This window comes from Lynx canadensis, chromosome E2 (assembly GCF_007474595.2).
Source record: "Lynx canadensis isolate LIC74 chromosome E2, mLynCan4.pri.v2, whole genome shotgun sequence".
Lineage (NCBI taxonomy): Eukaryota > Metazoa > Chordata > Mammalia > Carnivora > Felidae > Lynx > Lynx canadensis.
Window position 1 is genome coordinate 52,082,248 of NC_044317.1, and position 24,752 is coordinate 52,106,999.

At 56.1% G+C, this 24,752-nt stretch overlaps 1 protein-coding gene across 2 annotated transcripts in view; it reads left to right on the plus strand.

Moving 5' to 3' along the window:
• The first annotated feature begins 3,880 nt into the window (after positions 1 to 3,880).
• The window catches only part of BICRA (BRD4 interacting chromatin remodeling complex associated protein), an 80,949-nt gene continuing 60,077 nt past the window's right edge, over positions 3,881 to 24,752 (plus strand). For both annotated transcript variants that reach the window (XM_030298016.1, XM_030298017.1), the window contains exon 1: positions 3,881 to 4,037. The gene's annotated coding sequence lies outside the window, so the exon portion shown is untranslated. The remainder of the gene's footprint in view (positions 4,038 to 24,752) is intronic.

Here is a 24,752-nt window from a genome sequence, read left to right on the forward strand (position 1 = left end):
TTCTCTGGTCCTGATTTTTCACATCTGTGCACCGCTGTGTCACTGCCCCCAAAGACCTTCAATATCCATTCATTGTCTCATTTCTTCCTCTCTGTACTCCTTATAAAGTCTGGACCCAGGGGACCCAGAGCTGGGTTTGAATCCCAGGCTGTGTGACCTTGATCTGGTTTCTTAGCCTCTCTGAATCTGTTTCTCCTTCACGGAGAAAAAAAATAAATAAATAAAAAAGGAGAGAATTGGGGCGCCTGGGTGGCTCAGTCGGTTAAGCGTCCGACTTCAGCTCAGGTCACGATCTCGCGGTCCGTGAGTTCGAGCCCCGCGTTGGGCTCTGGGCTGATGGCTCGGAGCCTGGAGCCTGCTTCCGATTCTGTGTCTCCCTCTCTCTCTGCCCCTCCCCCGTTCATGCTCTGTCTCTCTCTGTCTCAAAAATAAATAAAAAACGTTAAAAAAAAAAAAAGGAGAGAATTGCAGTTTAAAAGAGAGCCAGCACTTGGCCCAGAGGGTTATACTACAGTCATTAGAGCATTTATCAGAGTGGGGAACTAGGATTACCTGGTTAATGACGTCAAGGGAGAGGTAAACAGATCTCTGCAACACATCAAAAAATAAGACGGATTTGATGGATGCACAGATGTGTAAGAAAGCAAATAGAGGAACATACTGATGGTCGAATCTAAGCGGTGGGTTTTTAGGTGTTCACTGTATTTCCACTTTTCCACATTTGAAATTTCTCATCATAAAGTGGCGGGGGGAGGGGGAGATTTGGGGATCTTGACTCTACACTCCCATGGGACCGATGAGAAAATGGAGGTGCTGGAAGTGACTCACCCCAAGTTCATCTGATGACTCAGAGACAGTTGGTGATGGAACACCTGGGTATACTGGATTGGTCCCCATCCTGGCTCAGTAGCCCTGGGACAAGTCGCTGAACCTGTCTGGGTCTCACCACCGCCCACTCAATTCTTAACCTAGAGCTCACACCTTGCATGGGATTCTCAAAGGGAAGATGTGTGTCATCCCCAAAAGACGGCAAGTCTCTTTTCACTTGGGCCCATAATGTCCCCTACGCTGACCTTGGACATTTGATTTCCCAGGGCTTTGGCGTTGACCTGTTGTCACCTTCCTTCACACCCAGCCAGGCCCATTCCAAGGAGCATGGCCCCAGACCATCTTCCTGAGAGGTCAGGTGTATCTGTGGGAGGGTGGCTATTACCTCTTGGTTCAAAAGGCCTTTTTTGAGCACCAAGTACCGGGCAGGTTCTAGGGGTGGGGGTGGGGGGGATACCAGTGCACCAAAGAAACTTGGGACCTGCCATGCATGGAAGGCAGGGGGGAAACTGTCGCTAAGTCTTACTTGCACGTTGTCTGCGTTCCCTAACACATTGTGGACTGTGTGTGTACGGTGTGGGAGTAGGCGGTGGGGTGAGAACCTGAGTGGTCTTGACCGCTACTAAAATTCTGGAACATACTAGATAACTTAAAAAATACTTCCTGCAGTGGCACCTGGGTGGCTCAGTCAGTTAAGCAGTTAAGCCACCTGGTTCCGGCCCTGGTCAGGATCTCACGGACCGGGAGTACGATCCCCTCGTCTGGCTCTGCACTGAACAGCGTGGACCCTGCTTGGGCTTCTCTGCCCCTCCCCCGTTTCTCTCTCTCAAAATAAATAAACTTTACAAAGAAAGAAAGGAAGAAAAAGAGAGAAAGAAAGAAAGAAAGAGGGAGAAAGAAAGAAAGAAAGGGAGGGAGAAAGAAAGAAAGAAAAGAAAGAAAGAGAAAGAAAGAAGAGAAAGAAAGAAGAGAAAGAAAGAAAGAAATAAGAGAAAGAAAGAAAGAAAGAAAGAAAGAAAGAAAGAAAAGAAAGAAAGAAAGAAAAGAAAGAAAGAAATATACACCCTGCCGGAATGAATACATGTGGACAATCACCGCTCCTAATGCCTCAAATCTGCTTTTAACCAGTCTTCAAGTGCTGAGTGCCCCTGGGGCTTGCAGCTTTGACACAGACACAAGTGTCACCCAGCTCCAATCACTTCCTGGTTGTGGGACTTTGGGCAAAATACTTCCCCTCCTCGGAGCCAATTTAGTTTCCTACACTGTGAAATGGGATTAAAGGTTTTCTAGATGGGAGGTGCTAGAGGCATCTTCCTGCTGGGCAGTACGGAGGGTTTCAAAATATTGTGTTTGGCACTAGTTAATGAATACTCAAGGTGTAGCTTAATCGGGCTCAGTCATAGCAAATAGAGGGCGAGCTGCACAAAAATAAAGTCTAAGTGTGTATATTGCTGTTTTCCAAAGAGTCACATTCCTCCAAGTGAGCTGTGGATGACCACTGCGTAAGTTACGGATCCACCGCTGTCTTATGTTTGGGGCAACCCATGCGTTCACTTCTGAAATTGATAGTTTCGCTTTTTGTATAATCATCAAGAACAGTCACCACTTCTCTGGCACTTCCGGTCAGGTGCCGATCTCCCTGACAAGCTTATTTGGTCCTAATGACCCTGCAAAGTGAGGCCTATTATTGAGACGAGGAAATGAAGGCAGAGAGGTGAAGTGATTGGCCCAAGGTCACAAAGCAAGGACGTGGCAAAGGCAGGATGTGAGCCAGAGCCACCGGTTTGAGTCAGGGCCCTTAACCTCAGTGACCTCTTAAATACCATGAACAGTAGGCCCAAGATGCTAGAATAAATACTAAAGTTTAAAGCACAGATACGTCTCAGTCACTCATTCATTCAACGCATTTATTAAGCCGCTTCTGTATGCATGGAGCTTTTTGGGGCACTGGGAAAACAGAAGATAGTAAGAGACCAAAAGAGAGGTCCCCCTGGTCTGTGCACCCCGGAGAGGCAGGCAGGTCCGGGCCATCTGGGTCCCCGCTGGGCCCCCAGCACGGAGCAGGACATAACAGCAGGCGCCCACCTCGCGTTCCCGACACGAACGCGGGAATCTAAGTGTCCCACCCGCAAGGCGTTCTTGGGCTGGTGGGGCGGAAACGGACCCAACACCACCGAGGCGTTCTGGGGCTTCTGGGAATCCCATCAGCGCGGCCCGAGAGGCCTCGAGGTGGCTCTAAAGTTGGATCCCGCGTCCCTGGCGCCCTCCCCGGGGCCGTCGCATGTGAGCAAAGACCGACTGAGGTGAGCGATCAAGCCACGCCCGGGGTCCCGGCCAGTCGCCCCCAACCCCGCGCCGCCTTCCACCCTATTCGTTCCCACTCCCGGCTCCTTCGCGGTTCCACTGGCGAGGTGCCCCCTCTTTTCCATCCTCTACTCCCGCTACCTTTTCGAGCCTTCGGCGCTCGCCCTGGGCGCCTCTTCTCGCCCGGCGACTGTCCCCCGCGTCGGGCGCGCGCCCGGGGCGCACGGGACCCCTTCCCCAGCCGGCAGGGCGCCCGGGGTCTGGGAGCGCGAACCCCTTTAGCCTTTCCCCGCCGCCCGGAGCACGGCTCGAGGAAGTCGGCCGACTCCACCAGAACCTGGCAAGGCGCGACCCCAAACCCCCGGGACTGGGGCTGGGGAGGGGGCGGCGCCGGCGCGGGAGGCACCCTCCCGGGGCGCCCGCGGCCTCCCATTCGCTCGCGGGCCCGCCGCTCGGCGTCCGGAGCCGGAGCTGGTGCGCGGAGCGCGGGGCGGGGCCTCCCCCAAGCCCGTCCCCCGGCGAGGGCGGAGGGAGGAGGAGGAGGAGGAGGAGGAGGAGGAGGAGGAAGGGGGGGGCGGACACAAAACCTGCAAGGTTTTTTTTTTTTTCTTTTGCATTTAATTAAAAAAATTTTTTTCTTTTTTTTTCTTTTTTTTTTTTTTTTTTTTTTTTTTTTTTTTTTTTTGCAAACCCGAGGGGTCCTCCCCGGAGCGCGCGCGGGTCCGGGGCGCCCGGGCCGCGGCGCGGGGCGGCGGCAGGGGCCTGGCGGAGGCTGCCGGGCGGCCGCCATGCGATCAGGCAGTGCGCTGACCGGCCCGGCCGGTCGGCCCCTTCTGGGTCCTCCCTTTGCAGCCCGTGCGGGGCCGTCTCGGAGACCCCGCGCCGACGGCTGCTCAAACATCAGGGTGAGTTTCTCACAATGTAGCAATTTCTCTTTAAATCTCTTAACTCTCTCTACCTGCGAGTCGGGGCTGTGACAGGGCGCAAAAGCGAGGGGGGAGTGGGGGTTGGCGGCGAGGGTGTGTGTGGGGGGAGCCGGAGCCGGGGCCGAACCCACCCCCCCCGACACTCACACACTCAGCCCCCCAACCGGGGCGCAGCGCCCGCTGCCTCTTTTTTTGCTCGGCGCCCACCACCCCCGGCAGCCCCCCCATCCCCCGCGTCTCTCCCACCATCACCGCCGCCCCGATCCTGCGGGGACCCCCCCCGCTGCTCCCCTGCCCAAACCCGGCGCCCGGTGCCTCCCCGGCCCTCCCGCCGGCTGCCGGGGATACAATGGAGCGGCGGAAAAACGAGACCTAACGTTCCACGGGGGGAGGGGCGGGGAGACCCCCTCCCTCGGCCCGGGCCCCCCCCTTCCCCTCACCCCGCTCCCCGCCTTTCAGAGAAGAAGAGGGCAATGGGGCAGTGGATGGTGATCGCCTGGCCGGAGGTGGCGAGCCTTCATCTCCCCCTCTCGCCCGTCCCCTGCGCCCCCTCCCCAAATCCCGGTCGGGGGTGCCGGGGAGAAACGGGGCATCCGGCAGCCTGGGGAGGGATGGATGCGGAAGGAGGCCATTGGGTCTCCCCCTCCCCACCGCCCCTAAACAATGAAAGGAGTTGACTTGGTCCCCCACCCCTCCAGCGATGAAGGGAGTTGACCCCCTCCCCCGCTAGCTGGCTCGTCCCGGAGGGGGCCGTTACGGGGAGGGGGAGGGGAGGGAAGGGAGCCTTACCCCTGTCACCTCCCGAGATTTGGGGCGGCCCCCCATCTCCACCCCCTCGGCCTGGGAATGGGAGGCACCAGGCCCAGCCCGGGCACCGCGCTCGGGTGGTGACCTTTAGACAAAGGCAACCCTTTCCCTGGGGTGAGCCCGGACGAGCCGGGCCCGCGGCCTCCCCGGGCCCCTGCGGAGGGCGGCCAGGCCGCGGGCACCCGGAGGGAGGGATGGAGGAGGAGGGAGGAGGGAGGAGGGATGGAGCCATCTGGTTTTCCCATCCCTAGCTGCCCCTCGGCTGCTTCCCCGGCTCCTGTCACGGGCGGCCGCGGGGAGACAAGGGACCGGGGGGCTGCCCAGGCCTTGGGCCGCGGCCAGCGGAGAAGCGGGCGAGGAGCCGCGCCGGGGCTCCTGCTCGGGCTCCGGCTGGGGGCTCGGGACTCGGGGGCCAGCGGTGATCGGAAGGTACCGTGGCTCCTTCCTCTCCGCGCCCCTTTGTTTTGCTTTGTGGTTCTGAGCTGCTGAACTTCCTGGGAGGTGGGGTCAGAGGCCGCCGTGTCAGCTCTCCCCGGGAGGCCGGGGTGACAGGTCCCAGCCCTCTGGCGTTGCCAGACCGTGGGCTGCTGTCGTGCCCAGCCTCAGGTCCGGACCGTCAGCCCCTTTTGTCACACGGCCCTCCGATAGACTAATAACCATCTGGGGACGCGCGCGGAGTGTTTCCGTTTCTCTCACACCTCCTTTCTGCCGGCGCCTTTTGGGGGGCGGGAGGGGGGGGGACAGTGTGATCGCTCTCTCTGTGTGCTTTCACCCGAGGTGGGGGGGGGGGTAAAGGGCTCAGTCTGACCTGTGGGGTGGTGGGAGAACAGGGGAATTGGACAGTTTGGGAATCCTCCCCTTCCCTTGAGCTGACGTCTGGTGGGACTCAAGGGGGGTTATGTTTACTTACCCCACCCTCCCTGATGACTCCCCCCCTCCCCCCCAGAACCCAGAAATAACATCTCTCTACCCAGGGAGCATTATGGATTGCCTTCTGCTACACCCTGGCCACCACCCCGGGAGGATTAGTGACAGTTAGCATTCCCATTTTGCAGCCGGGCTAATGGAGGCTCAGAGAGAGGTTATGTGACTTGCCCGGGGGTCACAAAGCCCCCCGTGGGCAACCATTCCCGGCTCCTCCCACTTCCCACTCAGCTCAAGACTGTTAAGTTCTCCTGTACCCCTCTTTGGCACTTTGTCATGTTGATTCCAGTTGACCTGGGTCTCGTATATAATAATACCTGGAAGGAGCAGTTGTGTCATTTTCCCCCCTGCCCCCATGCCGGTTTTGGGAAGGGGTAAAGACATCTGGAAGCGAGGCTGGGAGCGGAATCATCTCAGCTGTGGCTGGAACACAGCGTTTGCCTATAAGAACCGAGTTGGAGGTGCGTGGGCCGGGAAGGGGGACCGCAGGCCGGCCTGGTCGGGGGGGGTTCTGGGGGGCACCTGGGAGCTGGCCCCATGGTCCTCCTCCTCCTCCTCCTCCTCTTCCTCCTGAGCTGGGACTTGGCCCAGCTTTCTGCGACCCAGCCCTGCCAGGAGGGCAGCCGAGCTGTCGGGGACCTTCGTGGTCACTCTGGCCGGCCACCCTTCAAGGCACCCTGACGCATCTGACAGGGAACCTTTCTCCCCTTGGCCGGTGTCAGACTCCCTGTCCCCACTCTGTGGGCTTAGGCAGGTCATTTAAGGCCCTAGTCCTCAGTTTCCTCATCTGCAGGTGGCCATAATTATAGTTCCCTTAACTGACCTTGAGGTGGGTGAAAGTCGTATCTAAACGTGTTATTTTGTTTGTCATTCATCGGAATGGATGTGGCGTGCCAATTCCCCAGCGCTGGGGAGGGATGTTGAGTGCTGGACATCGAAGGGAGTAGTAAAAGGCCTGGGGGACGTCCCCACGGTGGGTGGGCAAGGGCCACCTGTGAATCAGTGACCTCCCCCCCCCCCCAGCCCACTGTCTGAACTGGGGCCCTTCCCCTTTGGCACTTACTGGTGCTGATTCAACATTTGGGGGCGGTGGACTAAGGGAGAGGGACTGGGAGGGCCCAGCTCGCCCAGCGAAGAGGGTAATACGGGTGATCTTCCCATTTTACAGACGAGAAAACTGAGCCCAGGGAAAGCCTGGTCTCTGGCTGTGAGGGGACCCCAAGCCCAGACTGCAGGGGATAGGAGTGAGTGGGAGAGGGGCTCCGTGTGTGTTTTGTGCAAAAGACACTGTGTTTTGCCCCTGATCTACTGTCCTGACCTTGATGTGTAAACATCTTCCTTCCTGAGAGCATAGGCCTAAGTCATAATAATTCCTTTTGGGGGACAGGAGGAGAGGGGCTGTGGGGAACCCATAGGTCTCTCAAGCCTGAGTGTTTCCTGAAAATAGGAACTGATTTTTTTTTTTTTTTTTTTTTTTTTGAGCGGAGAAGCATGAGTAAGGCCCAAAGGGACAGGCCTGTGCTCCGCCCCCCTCCCTGCTGACTTCCTTCCCAGAGGCCTCTGGGGCCTTCCCCAGCCTTCCCTCGGGTGGGGGGTCTTCTCCCCCACCCTAGAGTTATGGAAGGGGGTTAGTGCCAAGCCCTGGGGCCTGGTGGGAGGGCCCTGGGATGGGGGGGTGGGGTTCCCCAGGTTCCTGGGGGCTGCCTTTTAGCCCCGGGGCCAGCCACCAATGGGGTTCCAGCCAGCCCTCCCAGCTCTCCCCTGTGGCTGTCTTGACTCCTGGTCTCAAGAATGCAGAGGGCTGCTGGGGAGGGGGGGGGGGCAGTTAATTGGAAACAGGAAAACATGGCATTCCTTTCCAGCGGGCCTGGGCTTGGAAAGCAGTGAGGGTCTGCCTTTTTCCCTGTCCCGCCCCGCCGGGGAGAGGGGTGGGGGGCACAGTTATCTTGCTCTGGTCTCCTTTGGGTCTTCCCCTACCGGGCACCCTCTCAATGGAAACAAGTTACCTGACCTCCATCTGTGACCTAAACCTCTCCCCCCGCCCCCACCGCCTCCCCATCAGAATGATTTGCTCCCCACTTACTCCCACAGCCTGTCTGAGGATTGTCCCCCGGAGTTGGCTCATGGGAAATGTCTGGTTGAAGTGTCCCCAAGGATTCCCTCCTCATTCCTGCCGAATCCTCCCCTGCCTGGGGGGGTACCACCGTTAAGAGTTTCGTCCCCATTGACTGGAAGCCTTTGTGTCTCTCCTCGGTGACACGCAGGATCCCCCGACGACGGAGAGTTTTCTGAGACATTTCTAGCCTGGTGGCATTTAGCTTCGTGGAAGAGGCTGTGTGTTGCTGGTGGCTTGGGATCCGTCCGGCCGGAGAGAGTGCTTTTGTTGCTTTAATTATTCCCAGTGACACTTCCTGAGGGCCTACTGTGTGCCAGGGATCCGGTCCAGGAGGAGGCTGGAGGCAAGCGGGGTCCCCGGGGCTGGGCTCGCTGCGTGCGATGTGAGTAATTCCGACTGGGTGGTCTGTGAAGGCTCCAAGGAGGCAGCAACTGCCTTTCTTTCTGTCTTTTTTATTTTATTGTGTTCCTCAGTGCTACATGCACACGGGGGCAAGTTCAGAATTCCCAAACGTCGTAAGTCTTTCTCTCCTCCCTCCCCGGCACCCTTAGTCCCTCGCTCCCCCATCCTGATGTTCCGTGCACGCGCGTTTCTTATCCGTGTGGGCGCGTCTTTGAAGATATTGATTTTTACCTGCTGTCCCGTTGACCTGCACGGCATTTCCCTGGGGGACTCTTCCTGCGCGGGAGAGGGAGGGTTCCCTCCGTCTTTTTCTGGGCCCAGTGGTGTTGTGTGGTGTGGGTGAACCCTCGTTTCCTTGACACGGGTGTGGGAGCGGTTTTCAGCTCATAGGGCCGGACAGCACGTGTCCTCACCTCTTCCCGGCAACTGGGTCCGGCTGTGGGGTAAACTTCTGGAAGCGGGATCGCTGGACCAGGAGTCTGCCGTTTGTCACTTAGGGGCTCCCCGGAGGTACCGTGGCGGCTGCCCTTGGAAGAAGTCGTTCCTTCCTGTCCCTTGCAGTTCATCCAACCAGCCTGCTCTGGTGTCTTTGCCTCTTGTGGCCTCCTTGCGTCTTCCTGTCTGCCCGTGGCCTGCGGACCGTGCTTGCCCCCTGGTGTGGAGGTCAAGAGCATGGGCTCTAGAAGCCAGTCTGTTGGCCGGAGTCCTGGCTCCACACCTCTTGCTGGTTGAATGGCTGTAGACCGGGAGCTCGCTGGTTCTGGGCCTCTGTTTTCCCCTCTGCTAAATGGGTTCATCTCAATCTCAACTTGGGGAGGGTTGTTGTGAGGGCCTACCCTGTACAGGAAGCCTCGTCGGTCCTTGGCGATGTTATCTGCCCTTTTTGGCAGTTTTTTTTTTTTTTTTTCCTGGGGCCGGAGCCCCCTAATTGGCAGGCACGGGGTGGGGTGGGGGAGGTGGGGGTGCCTTCTTTTCCACTTGATGATAGTGTGACCCGGGCCAAATGATCCCTTTTTCTGGGTGTCAGTTTCCTTATCTGTAACGTGGGACCCCGATGGCCCCCTCGTAGGGACGGCTGGGAGGGCTAAACGAGGCAGCGCCCTCCCGCGCCAGGCGTCCCGGAGGCTTTCAGGAACCAGCCCCTGATGTGGCTGTTACTTCCACTGTCACCGCTGCTCTGCCATGGGGCCCTTGCTGACTTCTGCACTCTGAAAGGTCGTCCTTGTCTTCCCCAAAGGCACATGGGGAACAATGTTGGCATTCTGAGCCGCGTCGGCAGCAGGGGGCGCATGGCAGGGCCGCTCTGGCATGAGGCCCGGCGGCGTCGACCCCGGGAGCGGGCCGGGCTTCCACGCCCCGTGCCTCAGTTTCCCCAACGGAAAGGCTGGGAACGACAGGAGAGTCGCCCGCGGCCTGCTCCTGGGTGTCCGATGCTGAACACAATGCGTGACGCCTGGCGAGTGCTCAGAAAGTGTTAGAGGTGGGGCCTCTGGCGGAGCGTGCGACTCTTGATCTCGGGGCCGTGAGTTCAAGACCCACACTGGGCACGGAGCCTACTTAAAAAAAATGTTAGTGGCTGTGTCGGTGACGGTGATGAAGAGTGGTAGGGCGCCCCGGGAGGCTCAATCGGTTGAGTGTCTGACTCTTGATTTCGGCTCAGGTCATGATCCCCGGGTGGTGGGATTTGAGCCCCGTGTTGGGCTCTGAGCTGCGTGTGGAGCCTTCTTAAGATTCTCTCCCTGTCCCCCTCGCTTTGCCCCTCTTCCTCACTCGCGATCTCTCTCTAAAATTAAAAACAACAACAACAACAAAAGTAGCAGAGTCTCCCACGAGATCGGATACCCAAGTCCATACTGCTTCTCCCCCCAAATCCTGGGCAATCAACTTTGGCATTTTATGATTTTATTTTATTTTTTTAATATTGATTTATTTTGAGAGAGAGAGAGAGAGAGAGAGCGTGTGCGCTGGGGGGGATCAGAGAGTGACGGGGACAGAGGATCCGAAGGGGGCTCTGTGATGAACTCACGAGATCATGAGATCATGACCTGAGCCAAAGTCGAATGCTTAACCGACTGAGCCCCCACCCCCCGTCCCCCCATGTGCCCCAACGTTGCCATTTTATAAAATTTTTTTTTTAACGTTTTTGAGACAGGGAGAGACAGAGCATGAATGGGGGAGGGGCAGAGAGAGAGGGAGACACAGAATCCGAAACAGGCTCCAGGCTCTGAGCTGTCAGCACAGAGCCTGACACGGGGCTCGAACTCATGAGCCGTGACATCATGACCTGAGCCAAAGTCGGACGCTTAACCGACCGAGCCACCCAGGCGCCCCTAACGTTGCCATTTAAAAATTTTTTTTTTTTTTCAACGTTTATTTATTTTTGGGACAGAGAGAGACAGAGCATGAACAGGGGAGGGGCAGAGAGAGAGGGAGACACAGAATCGGAAACAGGCTCCAGGCTCCGAGCCATCAGCCCAGAGCCCGACGCGGGGCTCGAACTCACGGACCGCGAGATCGTGACCTGGCTGAAGTCGGACGCTTAACCGACTGCGCCACCCAGGCGCCCCAACGTTGCCATTTTAAATGGAAGGTCCTAGGCGGTCAAATACTGTTTGGGCCTCAGTTTCCTCATCTGCAACAGAACTTCGCGGGGTCTTTTGTGAGGCTTGAGTGAGTGAAATTGCGGAAAGGTTTTAAGACTGGTCCTGGCTTGAAGGCGTGCACAGCGAAGGTTCACTTGGCTTATTATTATGATTTAAAAAAAGTTTTTTTTAACGTTTATTTATTTTTGAGAGAAACAGAGACAGAGCGTGAGCAGGGGAGGGGCAGAGAGAGAGAGAGGGAGATACAGAATCCGAAGGAGGCTCCGGGCTCCGAGCTGTCCGCACGGAGCCCGACGTGGGGCTGGAACCCACGAACCGTGAGATCATGACCTGAGCCCGAGCTGGGCGACTGAGCCACCCAGGCGCCCCTATCGTGGGGATTTTAAAGCATCCGCCCAGAGTGGAGAGAATATCGTACTACTGGACCCCCGTGTACCCGTCACCCCTCAACAGATCTCGGCCCCTCTCTTTTCTGTCTGTTACCCCACCCCCCTCCTCTGCACTTTTTGCTTTCTCTTTCGCTGGATCGGTTTAAGCAGATTCCAGATGTTATATCATTTCAACGATATCCCTACTGTTACTAACGGGTATGAGTATCTCTGGGGTCCAGAATCTGTTTCACCACCTGCAGGATCTGTCCTGTTCTTTGAGAGACGAGCCGTGAAGCCCATTGCACAGATTGGGGAAACTGAGGCGGCAGGGAGTAGGCTTTGGCCGGGTTGGCTTTTCTCTGGTTTCCCTTCTTTGGGACTTCGGTGAGGTCCCTGTCTTGGCCTCCCCAGGCCCTGGACCCCGGGGGCCGTTTCCGATTATACAGGCTTGGGATTTACACAGGTGTGGGCCTAGGGTCTGCTGTTGTGTGCGGAAATTGTCGCCGTAAAGGGCGAGTCGGAGAAGTTGAACCAGTTGGCGGGGGGTGGGGATGGACAGGATGACCCCAGAGGTGAGGGTAACTGGGTGGCTATATGGGTTTGCATCCTCTCGTTGCCCTGCTAACCTTTTTTTTTTTCTTTTTAATGGGTATTCATTTTTGAGAGAGAGAGCGAGCGAGTGCCTGCTCATACACGCACACCAGTAGGGGAGGGCCAGAGAGAGGGGGACAGAAGATCTGAAGCAGGCTCTGCGCCGACAGCACAGAGCCCCGTGTGGGGCCCGAACTCACGAACCATGAGATCGTGACCCGAGCCAAAGTCAGACCCTTCCCCGACTGAGCCACCCAGGCGCCCCAGCCCCTTCCGACCTTGTGACCTGGGGGCAGGTTACTTCCCCTCCGTAATCCCAGGCTGGAGGAGCAGGGGCGCGGGGTTAATAAGACATGCTTCTTCCGAGAGCCTCTGCATCAGTTCTGTGAGTCCTGCATGGAAAAGTGTCTTACAAGTGCCTGGCTCAGCATAAGCGCTCGTTGTTACCGTTGCTGTTAAGTGTTTCTGTGTGTAGTCGGAGAGGGGTGGCACCCAAAGCTCTTTCTAGGGTTAGGGGGTCAGAGGAAGCGTCTCTGGAGCCCCCAGCCAGGCTCAGCTGCCTCTGTCTCCTCCTCTTGCCCACTCCGTCCCTCTGGACTTGCCGCTTCCTAGTGCTTCTTGTACTTGGAGGGGCTGGAGGGGGCGGCTGCTGACTTCTCGGTGACCGCCCCCTTCCCAGCCTATGTCCCCCGTGCCCCGGCTGGCAGCCTGGGAAGCAGGGTGAGAGGGGAGTGTCTGACTGCGGCTGCCGGATCCTCATGAATGACCCTCGGGGCCCTGCAGGGAGCCCTTCCTAGTGCTTTGCGACCTGGAGGCAAAGGGTGGCCCAGCTCCCCCAGGACACCTGCAGCTCCTGTCCAGAGTATGGGTGCTGCCTCTTACCCACCGTGGTGCTGGCAGGCAGATACCCACAGCTCCTGCCCCACGGGGCGGTTGTGACGTTTCACTGGACCGAAACGTCCTTCCGGTCTTCCGTAGGCCCTCACCCATTCTCGAAAAATAACCCCCCGACCCAGGCTGGGTGACGGGTGTGCTCAACCCTCTTACCCTCTCCTGCCAGGCTCTCGCCACACCGCCCTTACTCCTCCCCAGAATGTGCCCAGCGACCTGCCTCCCCACCCACGACACAACGCAGAGAGGGTCAGTGTGCCTCTTGATGAGGTCTTTGGCACACGTGACCACCTGGGTCGCCCCGTCAAGATCCAGAATGTTCTCACGACTGGCCAGAAAGTTCCCTCGTCCCCCTTCCCCGTCAACACCTGCTGGTCCTCGTCGGTTGAGGTCGAGCCGTGTTGCCTCTTCTCGAGTTTTACAGACGAGATGCGGTCCTGGGGGTCGAACATCTCTGGCTTTGAGATTCAGCTGTGTGGTGCTATCAGGGAGGCCTTTCTTTGTCTCACCGAGCAGGAGTCCATGGGAAGGTTTTACCTCCTTTCTGTCAGCGGAGACAGACCCCTTCGCCCGTGAAGTCTCCGCCTCCTAACACCCCTCCGCTGGGCCCCCAGTGCCCTAGTCTAAGGACACCCCCCAGCGCACTGGCTGACCCCACGTCGTCGCCCCTTTGGCATGTATCAGGTCTCCTGTGAGCTCTTCTTTTTTTTTTTTTTTTTTTTTTTTTTTTTTTTATTTATTTTTGGGACAGAGCGAGACAGAGCATGAACGGGGGAGGGGCAAAGAGAGAGGGAGACACAGAATCGGAAACAGGCTCCAGGCTCTGAGCCATCAGCCCAGAGCCCGACGCGGGGCTCGAACCCACGGACCGTGAGATCGTGACCTGGCTGAAGTCGGACGCTTAACCGACTGCGCCACCCAGGCGCCCCTCCTGTGAGCTCTTCTTGAAGCCTGGCTTTATCACTAGACCCTAAACCGCAGGAGAGAGACAAAGGCTCCATATTTTCCTGGCACACCGTTGAGCCCTGATGTTTGTTGACTGGCCGGATGAACGATGGGCATATCCCAGGGGGGGAGCAACGGGGGGTCCAGAGCCCATGTTTGAAATCCCTGTGCTGGTTCACAAACGGCGACCCACCTGCTTCCAGATCACCAGAAGTGTTTGTGAAAAATGCCATTCCCGGGGCGCCTGGGTGGCTCCGTCGGTTAAGCGCCAACCTCGGCTCAGGTCGTGATCTTGCGGTTCGTGGGCTCGAGCCCCGCATCGGACCCTGTGCTGACAGATCAGAGCCTGGAGCCTGCTTCATACACATAGAGTTATGTCTCCCGCTCCCTCTGCCACTCCCCCACTCACGCTCTGTGTGTGTGTGTGTGTGTGTGTGTGTGTGTGTGTGTGTCTTTCTCTCTCAAAAGTAAATAAACATTAATTTTTTTTTTTTACAAATGCCACTCCCAGGGTCCCAGCCCCGAGCAGTTGGTTTGCTCGGGAGACCCACCTCAGAGTTGTGGGGCCCAGCCTGCAGGCCTTCACCCACGACAGGGAGCCATGGGTCTTCCAGCCACGCTTGACCCTCATTCCATGAACATGGTCTATCCTGCCCTTGCTGCCTCCCCAGTACCCAGTCTGCTGGTCCCGCATGCTCTCCAGAGGGAGTGAATCCGGGCCTGTGGGCCAAGTCAGGACACTGGCCGGGCCTTTGCCCCTTCCATGGCCCTGTTTTTTTCATGTAGACCTTTCGGAAGCAGGGGTGGCATCTCCCTTTGTCACGGGGGCACACTGAGCTGACTTCTGGGCCTAAAGAGCCCCTCCCCGCCGGCCAGACTCTAGCAGAATTGGAGGTTTCATTTAACCCAGTTCATGATATAAGTCTGTTTTAAAATAAATGAGTAGGGGCGCCTGGGTGGCTCAGTCAGTTGAGCGTCTGACTTCAGCTCAGGTCATGATCTCGCGGTCCATGAGTTCGAGCCCCGCGTCGGGCTCTGTGCTGACAGCTCAGAGCCTGGAGCCTGTTTCAGATTCTGTGTCTCCCTCTCTCTGACCCTCCCCTGTTCGTGCTCTGTCTCTCCCTGTCTCAAAAATAAATAAAATGTTAAAAAGAATTAAAAAAAAAATAAAATAAATGAGTAGGAAAATAAAAATACGTATACATGCACGTATGACCATATATATTATGTGGTCATTTAATTTTAAAGTTAATATAATAGAAATAGAACAAGCGTTTATGTTATATATAAACATACATAATACATATTTGTATATGGATATAAAATTCTTGCCCCCCCACCCCCCACTCCCCAGGCAACCTCCTCATGTATTTCCCGCAGATCTTTTTTTTTTTTTTTTTTTTTTAATGTTTATTTACTTTTGAGAGAGACAGAGACAGTGGGTTAGGGGCAGAGAGAGAGGGAGACACAGAATCAGAAGCAGGCTCCAGGCTCCGAGCTGTCAGCACAGAGCCCGACCGCGGGGCTCGAACCCACGAACCGTGAGATCGTGACCTGAGCCGAAGTCAGACGCTTAATCGACGGAGCCACCCAGACGCCTTTCCTGAGGATCTTTTGTGTTCTCCTGTGCCCTGGCAAACTGCTTTGGGTGGTGGATTTTTACTTTGTGCAGGGGATCCTGATGGATTTCTCCTCGTGTTTCTTTTTCGCCCAGCTCCCTGCGTTCGGGTGGCCCTCTCATGTCGCTATTTGTCCATCAGTCCTGTTGCTTCTCCTGCTGCGGTGCGCTCCATCCGGGGCAGTCATAGTAGTTTTTAAGAAAAAAAAAAAAAAAAAAAAACAACAAAACAGAAAACCCAGGGCCAGACCCCCAAGTGGTCACCACCTTCCTCTCCCAGGAGTGAAGTGACTTGTGCAAGGTCACCAAGCTCGCTGCTGGCCGAGCAGAGGTCTGAATCCAGGTACATCCCACTGGTGAATTCAAACCCACGCAGTGGGCCTCCTGTGCACCCGGCCTCAGAGCTCTGCCCTCAGGGACAGGCGAGGGAAGGAAGCCAGAAACACACTCATCCTCCCTGCCTGGTGAGATCCTTATCTCGGGGGTACCCGCCGAGCTGGTGGAGGTCTGGAGGAGGTATTGCCTCTGGAGTCTGTTGGGGCGTCAGGCCAGGCTTCCCGGGGGAGGGGGTTTCTGGGGGCAGGCTTTGGGCTCAAGGCCATTCCTGGCAGAGAAGGCACAGTGGTTGGTACGTGTGTGGATGTGTTGTGCCAGGGTCATCGGCCTGAGCAACTGGGTATGTGCCGGTCCCCTCTCGAGACGGGTAGGGCGTCCTTGGGGGACGGTGGATAGATGCCGAGGGGAGAGAGATGTAGGGTGGGTGGCTGAGGTAACTGACACCGAGCGCTGAGCCCCAGGGGTGAGGACAGTTCCCCAGGGACAGGACAGGCGAGAGCCTCGAGAATCGGCCCCGACATCAGGCATTGGTCAGCATCTCAGGAGCAAAGGGAGGGAGTTTCCAGAAAGGTCTTAGCTTCAATGGACTTGAAGGGGTACTTGGCGGGTTTGATGGGTAGGTAGGGCTGGGAGCCCCACTGGAATGTGTGAGGTGGCATCATGGAAGGAAGGAAGGGAGGGAGGGAGGAAGGGAGGGAGGGAGGGGGAAAAGAAAGAAGACAGCTCTTGGCAGCCAGAGGTTAAAAAAAAATAATAAGCTCTCACTACACTCTTTGGCTCCCTAGTGCTTGCCTACAGGTAGGTCTGCCGTCACCTCCTCCGACAGAACCCGACCGTCCCTGACCTCTCGCCTTGCCTTCTCTGTTCCTGCCTCCCCACCTTTACCCTACAGCTCCTTCCTGTCTCCGGCAGGCCTCCGCTTGAATACCCCCTCCTCCAGGAAGCCTTCCCGACAACCCTGTCCTACTTCCTTCACTCCACCGGGCTTGTGTCCTTGTTAGGATTTACCCCCAGGACCTGACTTACGAGGAGGCTGTAATCGGTATTTCTCGAACCAGCAAGGGCTGCGTGACCTTTTCGTGGATTGCGAGACGAACGCTACAGCGGTTCGGTTTTTTAGGATCTGAGCAGGCTGGGGGGGCCCAGGAGAGAAGAGGAAAGGAGCGAAGGAAGATTCTAGAAGAGCAGGAGGGGTTGGTACCGGGTTGGGCTCAGGAGTGAGGTTTCCTCGCAGGTTGGGAGGCGGGTGTGAGGGCAGAAGAAAGGTGTCCGTGAGGTTGGGAAGGAGTTTGGCGGGGACCGCGTGGGGCTGCTTGGGGACAGGAGGAGAGGGAGGCCTGGGGCGGGCACAGGGTGGCTGTCGTGTTGCCAGCTGGTGGGGGAGGGCGAGCTTTGGCAGCCCTGTCCAGCCTGCCTGGAAAGGTCGCCTTTTATTTCTTTGGGGCTGAGGTCTTAAGCGCATGTGGGAGAAAAAGGTTTACTTTAGGTCCTTTTGGGAACCTGCTCAGAGGCCACAGACCTTGCCCCAGAGAACCATACGCCGGGCTCTGCGTCCCAGCATTTGGCGAGGGATTTCTGGGGCGGTCGTGGGTCCTGTTACAAGCTTTACGCAGACTGTGACTGTAGTGACAGCCGACACGGTCCCCGGTGCCCGTCTAGGCTCTTTACAAGCTCTTTACAAGCTCGTTCTGCAGAAAGCATTTCGGAGGTGGATGCCTGAGCATCCCCGTTTTACAGATGAGGAAACAGGAGGCACAGAGCGGTCAAGTCACTTGCCCAGAGTCACACAGCCGCTAAATGGCAGAGTGGGGATTCTCCCCGCACCCCCCCCCCCCACCATGGTCTGGCTCCCACGGCCCAGGTTTTCAGCCGTGAACCCTGCTGCTTCCTGCTTACGGGGTCCAAGACGAGCAAGCCCACGGTCCCGGAAGCGGCCCTCCACCCCCACACCCCTACTCCCTTACCCCGGTTTGCCCTGGGATCCAGCTTGGGCCTTCGCTGAGCGATTGGAGGCTTCTGCTCGGCTCAGCAGGGCACCGTACCTCCCTCCCTCTTTCCCTTTTTACCCAATGTTGTGTCTTCATTAACATAACCGAGGAGGCCGCCCCAGCTTCCTCCAGACGGCGGCGGATGTGTTTGCGAGCCGAGAGCTGAAATGAGTCAGCCTGCGAGGGGTGGGGGGGTCAGGACTCCAGACAGGCGGAGCTGGCTCAGAGCCACCTGTGGGGCTCGGAGCCAGGGTCCCCCCCCCCCCACCGCCGCAGCCCTCTCAGCCTCAGTTTCCCCATCCGTGAACGAGGGGGAGGCCTTCGCCTTGGAGGCTAGGTGACGTCACATGTCAACTGAAGCGCCTCGGAGGTGTCTGGAAATTCAGAACTCGAACACCCCCGGCCAGGCGGCCGGCTCCCCGTCCCCCCTCCCCGCACAGGCTGAAGTTTCTGGAAGCAGACATTTCTGCTGCTGCACGGATCTGTGGCTGTTGACGCGGAAGAGAGGGACCCTGAAGGACAGTCACTGCGTGCGGGCCGGCTGTGGCCCTCAGTGCAGTCAGGGAAAAAGGAGGAGGATGGGTTTTAGAGCCCTTTGGAGGTTGGAATTGTAGACACGGGGTCATAGATCTAAAATACCCTCCTGGTGGGACTGGAGTCTCACACGTTGTCAGGTGGCGCATAATAAGTGCGTTGTGAATGCTAGGTGCTCTTACTGTGTCTGTGTTACTATTTTTTTTTTAAATTGTTTAATGTTTATTTATTTTTGAGGCGGGGGGAAGGGGCAGAAAGAGAGAGAGGGCAGGCTCCAAAGCAGGCTCCAGGCTCCGAGCTGTCAGCACAGAGCCCGCCGCGGGGCTCGAACTCACAAACCCAGGAGATCGTGACCTGAGCCTTGTCGGACTGAGCCCCGCGCCCCCCCCCCCAGGCACCCCTCTTGTTCTTATTATCGCTAACCAGCCTTTAGCCTGTACTTACCGGTGCAGACGGGTTGGGCTGTGCTATATAGATCAACAGTTTCTCAAACCTGAATGGCGAGTTCAAAGGCGGGAGGCCGGGGCAGGTGCATTTGTGACAGTCTGCCCCAGGTGAGGCCGCTGCTGCTTTGGGGTGGGGGTGGGGGGGCACGCACTTGAGTAACACGCTGTAGAGTGGGTGTCAAACTGTTTCTGGGTTATTTCCAGGGCCCTGCGAGTGGAATGGAGACTTGGGGCACCGAGGCTGGAACAAGATTCCTTAACCTCTTTGCTTTGGGGGTGGCCCATTGGAGGGCGGGTGGGTACGAATTATTACACGAGGAAGAAGGAAGAAAGGCTTGTAACACTGGGGTCGCCTTTGCGCTGCCCCCCACCCTGCCTTAATTCCCTCTCCACAAGGGACCCGATGAGGACTTGGGGGCTCATTCAGCGGCTCTTTTCCACGTGTACGTTTTCTCCGTTTGGTCGCACGTACTATGTGGGTTCTTCTGTACCTTACTTTTATCTATTTACCCAGACCTTTTTTTTTTCCAATTGAGATGCGGTCGACATACGATGTCATACGAATGTCAACATACACGAGTCTGACTCGGTGATTTGACGTTCTGTGCGTTGCAAGATGTCCATCGCGGGAAGTGTAGTCCCTGTACGAAGTTACTGTAATATTATTCACCGGATTCCCTGTGTCATACTTTTCATCCCTGTGACTTTTTAATTTGTTTTATTTAAAAAAATTTTTTCTTTATTTGGTTTATGTATTTTTGAGAGACAGAGAGAGCACGAGCAGGGGAGGGGCAGAGAGAGAGAGGGAGACACAGAATCTGAAACAGGCTCCAGGCTCCGAGCCATCAGCACAGAGCCCGATGCGGGGCTCAAACTCATGAACCGCGAGATCATGACCTGAGCTGAAGTCGGACGCTTAATCGACTGAGCCACCCAGGCGCCCCTATTTTATTTTATTTTTAAAAAATGTTTATTGAGAGAGAGAGAGAGAGAGAGAGAGCATGCGTGCAAGAGTGGGGGAGGGGCGGGGCGGGGGGGGTGGGCAGGGGGAGAGAATCCCAAGCAGGCGCTGAGCTGTCAGCGCAGAGCCCGATGCGGAGCCCAATCTAACGAACCGTGAGATCGTGACCTGAGCCAAAACCAAGAGTCTGATGCCCAACTGATGCCACCCAGGCGCCGCTAGATTAAATGAGTATTTTAGCATCTCCCCTTCTCTCCATTATTCGCTGAATCACACCATCTCTTGGTTGCTCTGGAGCTTCTGTCCCGCATCTTTGGGGTTTGGGCTTCGGTTCTTAATAAGGTGGGAGCCGTGGGAGGCTTTTGAGCTGGGGAGTGACCCGACCTAACATTTTTGTATCCACACCTCCCGTCACTTGTGTAAGAGCGTTTCTAGCGGCCAGATTCCTAGAAGAGGAATTGCTAAGGCAGGAGGAAGCGTGCATTTAGATTTGGGTGAGCCCTGCCAGATTGCATTCCGGAAAGGCTTTACCACTCTCACCCCTTGCAGACAGCCGCCAGGATTGAGTGGCCTGCTCGGTGCCAGGCCCATGCCCGACCCTGGGGACGCTGGTGACAAACGGCCCCGGTCCTGCTGCTTACGTGATTCTCGGCCCTCGAGTCCCAGGGCAAGCTTCTGGAGCTGCCTCTGTGCGCCAAGGAAGGAGAAGCTTTCACAGGAACCAAAAAAAGAGAGGGGAGAGGATATTCTAGATCGGGGAGGGGGTCTGGCACGTCCCGGGTGGCATTAGGGCTAGCTGGATCAGGAGACCCACGGTATCGGTCTGGGGACCCCCGTGTGCGGGCTCCCCATCAGTGTGGGGCACTTTGGGGTGCACCTGAGGGGTAAAATAATAGTACCTCCCTTATGGGGCTTTGTCGGGAGAATTTCACAGGAAGGCAGAGAGCACACGGATTATTGTTACTAGATTTTCACCACGGTAAGCCGGGGGGAATCAGCGTCAGAACGGGGCGACCCGAGGGGCTTGACCCAAGCTTTGGGCAACGTTTAAGGCCCGGGGCTCGAACCCACGAGCCGCGAGCTCATGACCTGAGCCCAAGTCGGACGCTTAACTGACTGAGCCACCCAGCAGGAAAGCTGCATTTTGGAGCACGCCCTCCCCCCGCCGCCCCTTCCAAGGGCTTTGAAGGAAGGATCGAGACCTGTGCGTCTCACACCCCGTTTGGCATCTTCCTGCACGCTGCTGGATTCCATTTGCTACTTACGTTCTCTGTTCGTCGCTAGACGGCTCTGATGAACCGCCGGGTCAGGCCTCGACCGGGTCTGCGGCACCGGGGAGGGGGCGGCACGAGTGGGCAGCGAGGCTTCTGGAAACCGGCTCTCCGAAAGCCGCCAGCCTGAAGTCTGTGTTGGGGCCAGCTGCAGAGTGGTGGGAGCGGGGAGAGGGAGAGACGCCAGGCCCCGAAAGTGTCAGGTAGAGGGAGGAAGGGCGGGCACGCGGGGCAGGGGTGCGGGAGCGTCTTCCCTCTGCCCCTTGGTCTCTGGCACTTTGTGAACTCCCCACCGCCTTGCCTGCCGGGCACCCCAGATTTCATGTGTCCACCGCCAAGCTCCCCACACCCAAACCAAGCCCCTGTCATCTTTTTTTTTTTTTTTTAAAGTTTATTTATTTTTGAGAGAGAGAGAGAGAGAGAGAGAGAGAGAGAGAGCGCACAAGCAGGTGAGGGGCAGAGAGAAGGAGAGACGGAATCCCAGGCGGGCTCCACACTGTCAGCACAGAGCCCCATGTGGGGCTCAAACTCACGAACTGTGAGATCATGACCCGAGCCCAGATCAAGAGTCCGATGCTTAACTGACTGAGCCCCCAGGCGCCCGACACATACGGCTTTTACAACAGTGCCTGATCCGTCAAGCACAACGCGAGTGTAGCATCAGCTGTGCGCGTAAATGATGATAAAATTGGCCATTTTCACCTTTTTTTAAGTGTACGCTTCGGTGGGACCAAGTACCTTCACAGCGTTGTGCGATTATCACCTCGGTCTGTTTCTAGAACGTTCTCATCTTTCCAAACAGAAACTCCGTGCCCATCCAATGGTCCGTTTCCAGAACATTCTCATCATTCCAAACAGAAAGTCCATGCCCATTCAACGTCCGTTTCTAGAACATTCTCATCATTCCAAACAGAAACAGAAACTCTGTGCCCATCCACTGTTCCGTTTCCAGAACATTCTCATCATTCCAAACAGAAAGTCTGTGCCCATTCAACGGTCCGTTTCTAGAACGTTCCCATCACTCCAAACAGAAAGTCCGTGCCCATTCAACGGTCTGTTTCTAGAATGTTCCCATCATTCCAAACAGAAAGTTTGTGCCCATACAATGGTCCGTTTCTAGAACGTTCCCATCATTCCAAACAGAAACTCTGTGCCCATCCAATGGTCCGTTTCTAGAACGTTCCCATCATTCCAAACAGAAACTCTGTGCCCATCCAATGGTCCGTTTCTAGAATGTTCCCATCATTCCAAACAGAAAGTCTGTGCCCATACAATGGTCTGTTTCTAGAACATTCTCATCATTCCAAACAGAAATTCCATGCTCATCCAATGGTCCATTTCTAGAATGTTCCCATCATTCCAAACAGAAACTCCGTGCCCATGCAACAGTCACTCCCTGCTCCTGGTAACCTCTGATCTACTTCTCTGTCTCTACCAACTTACCTATTGTAGGTGCCTCATATGAGTGAAATCGTACAATCTTTGTCCTTTCGTTGTCTGGGGTATTTCACCGCGCGTGATGTTTTCAAGGTTCGTCAGTACTGTAGTGTGGATCAGAATTTCATGGTCTCCTAAGGCTGAGTAATGCTCCATAGCGTGGGCAGAGCACATTTTGTTTATCCTTTCTTCTCTTGATGGGCACTCGGCTTGTTTCTACCTTTTGGTGGTTATTATATACTACCTGGTCCCTGACTTTCCATCTAGCCACTGACTACTCACCATCACTCCCTGTGCTTCAGCCGCACTGGCTTCCTTCCTCAAATCAGATACGTGGTCACCTCAGGACCTTTGTACTTGCTTGTCCTCCTGCTCTATGGCTCCCTCCCCTCCTCTCCCACGCCTGCCTTTATCACCCTATTTGCTTTTGTTTCTTTTTTTGGTGCTGAAACCCGGGAGCGAACCAGGGATTATCACCCTATTTAAAATCGGACAAAACCCCTTGTCCTCTCTCTGCTTTTCCTCCATATCACTTAGCAACTTCTGACGTCCCATCTATGTTACATTTATATCGATTTTTTTATATATCCATATTTTATATTTGCAAATGTCTTCAATATTCACAAATAACGCTATGCATAATAGCATTTCTAATTGGAATGTCTGAATACAATTTAAATTTTTTTTTTTTCAACGTTTTTATTTATTTTTGGGACAGAGAGAGACAGAGCATGAACGGGGGAGGGGTAGAGAGAGAGGGAGACACAGAATCGGAAACAGGCTCCAGGCTCCGAGCCATCAGCCCAGAGCCTGACGCGGGGCTCGAACTCACGGACCGCGAGATTGTGACCTGGCTGAAGTCGGCCGCTTAACCGACTGCGCCACCCAGGCGCCCCTGAATACAATTTATAATGCATGTTAGGTTTTTATCTCATAGAAATGAAATACAGGGAAGTTAAATATTTGCAGAGATTTGGTATAATACATCACATTGCTGTTCTTTCTGCCTCCATCCGTATCGTTGTCCAAAGGGTACACTTTGGGGCACTTCGGTGGCTTCGTCGGGTAGGCATCTGACTCTTGATCCCAGCTCAGGTCTTGATCTCAGGGTCATGAAGTTCAAGCTCTGCATGGAGCGTACTTAAAAAAAAAAAAAAAGAGCGTAAGCTTTGAGCAAACAAGGATCTTCGTTTTGTTCACGGCTGTCCCTCCGGCTTCTAGAACAGAGTCCCGCGTGCACGGGTCTCAGTCCTTAATTGCTGAATGGATGAACACTTCGTGAACCGGGAACTTGAGAGGGTGGGAATGAGCTGAAAGAAAGTGTACTGGGTGGGGATTGGGGGGGGGGGGCATGAGGACCTGGCTGTCAGAGTAAGCGGGGACAGTGCTCGGGGGTTGGATCTGGACCTCAAACCTGGTGCCCTCACCCATTTGCGGGGCGACCTCAGGCCAGTGATGCGCCCTCTCTGAGCCTCCTTGCCTCTTGTGTGAAAGGGGAGAATGGTAGCCGCTCGTCCATTTATTAGCAGGTGTTTCCTATGTACCTACCATGTACCAGGTACTGTCCTTGCCCTCACTGAGTTTCTGTGCGAGGCTCCCATCTCTAGGGGCTCATGTACAAATTGAGCATTTAAACGCCCACCCGGCAGGCGTGCGGTGACCCGCGGTTCCCGTCGTCAGGCTAGCGGCTCTGGGTTTCGGCTCTGCGCGGTGTCGTCGGGAAAGCCAGTACCTTGTGTGCGGTAATGGTGATGTGTAAGCTGAGGCCCTCCTCCTGGGTGGGGTATTGGGCTGGGGGTGCAGGCTGAGCCTCGATCACGTTGCTGGCGTTTCTTTTCACGATACGAACTTGACAACGGCTGAGGACGTTTTGTGGGCGCTAAATCTCTGGCCCCGCCTGCCAGCCCTGATGCTTCGAGGTGGGCCGTTCTGAGTTGGGCACACGCCTCTTGTGCCCCCCTCCTCTCTTCCCTTCCTGGAACTTCTGCGAAAGGTCCTTCATTCGAGCCGGCTGCCCAGTGGACCAGTTTGGTGGGCGTGCGAGTCAGCGCGGGTCGGGCCAGCTGCTGCGACAAATAAGTCCTTTCTTCTCAGTGGCTCGATAGGATAAAAGTTTTTTTTTTCTTGCCTGTGTTATAGACCAGTGAGGGTGTTTCTGGTGGGGCAGCCTCGTGGAAGGGATTGAGGAACCAGACTCCTCCCCTCTTTTGGCTCTGTCCTCCCCTAAGCTGCAAGGCATGCTGGGAAATGTAGTCCCACACTGTGCCTACGGGGAAAAGAGAATGGCTCGGGGAGAACACACGACACCTTTGCCACAGTGGACGTGTATTCACCGGCACGGCCGGTGGACTGGATGGGAGGGACTCCATGTTAGGGGCCACGGTGTGTGGATTAGCTAGTTTACTTGAACTGTTTAGGCAGCTTCTAGACTCCTGAGAAGACCACCTCAACGC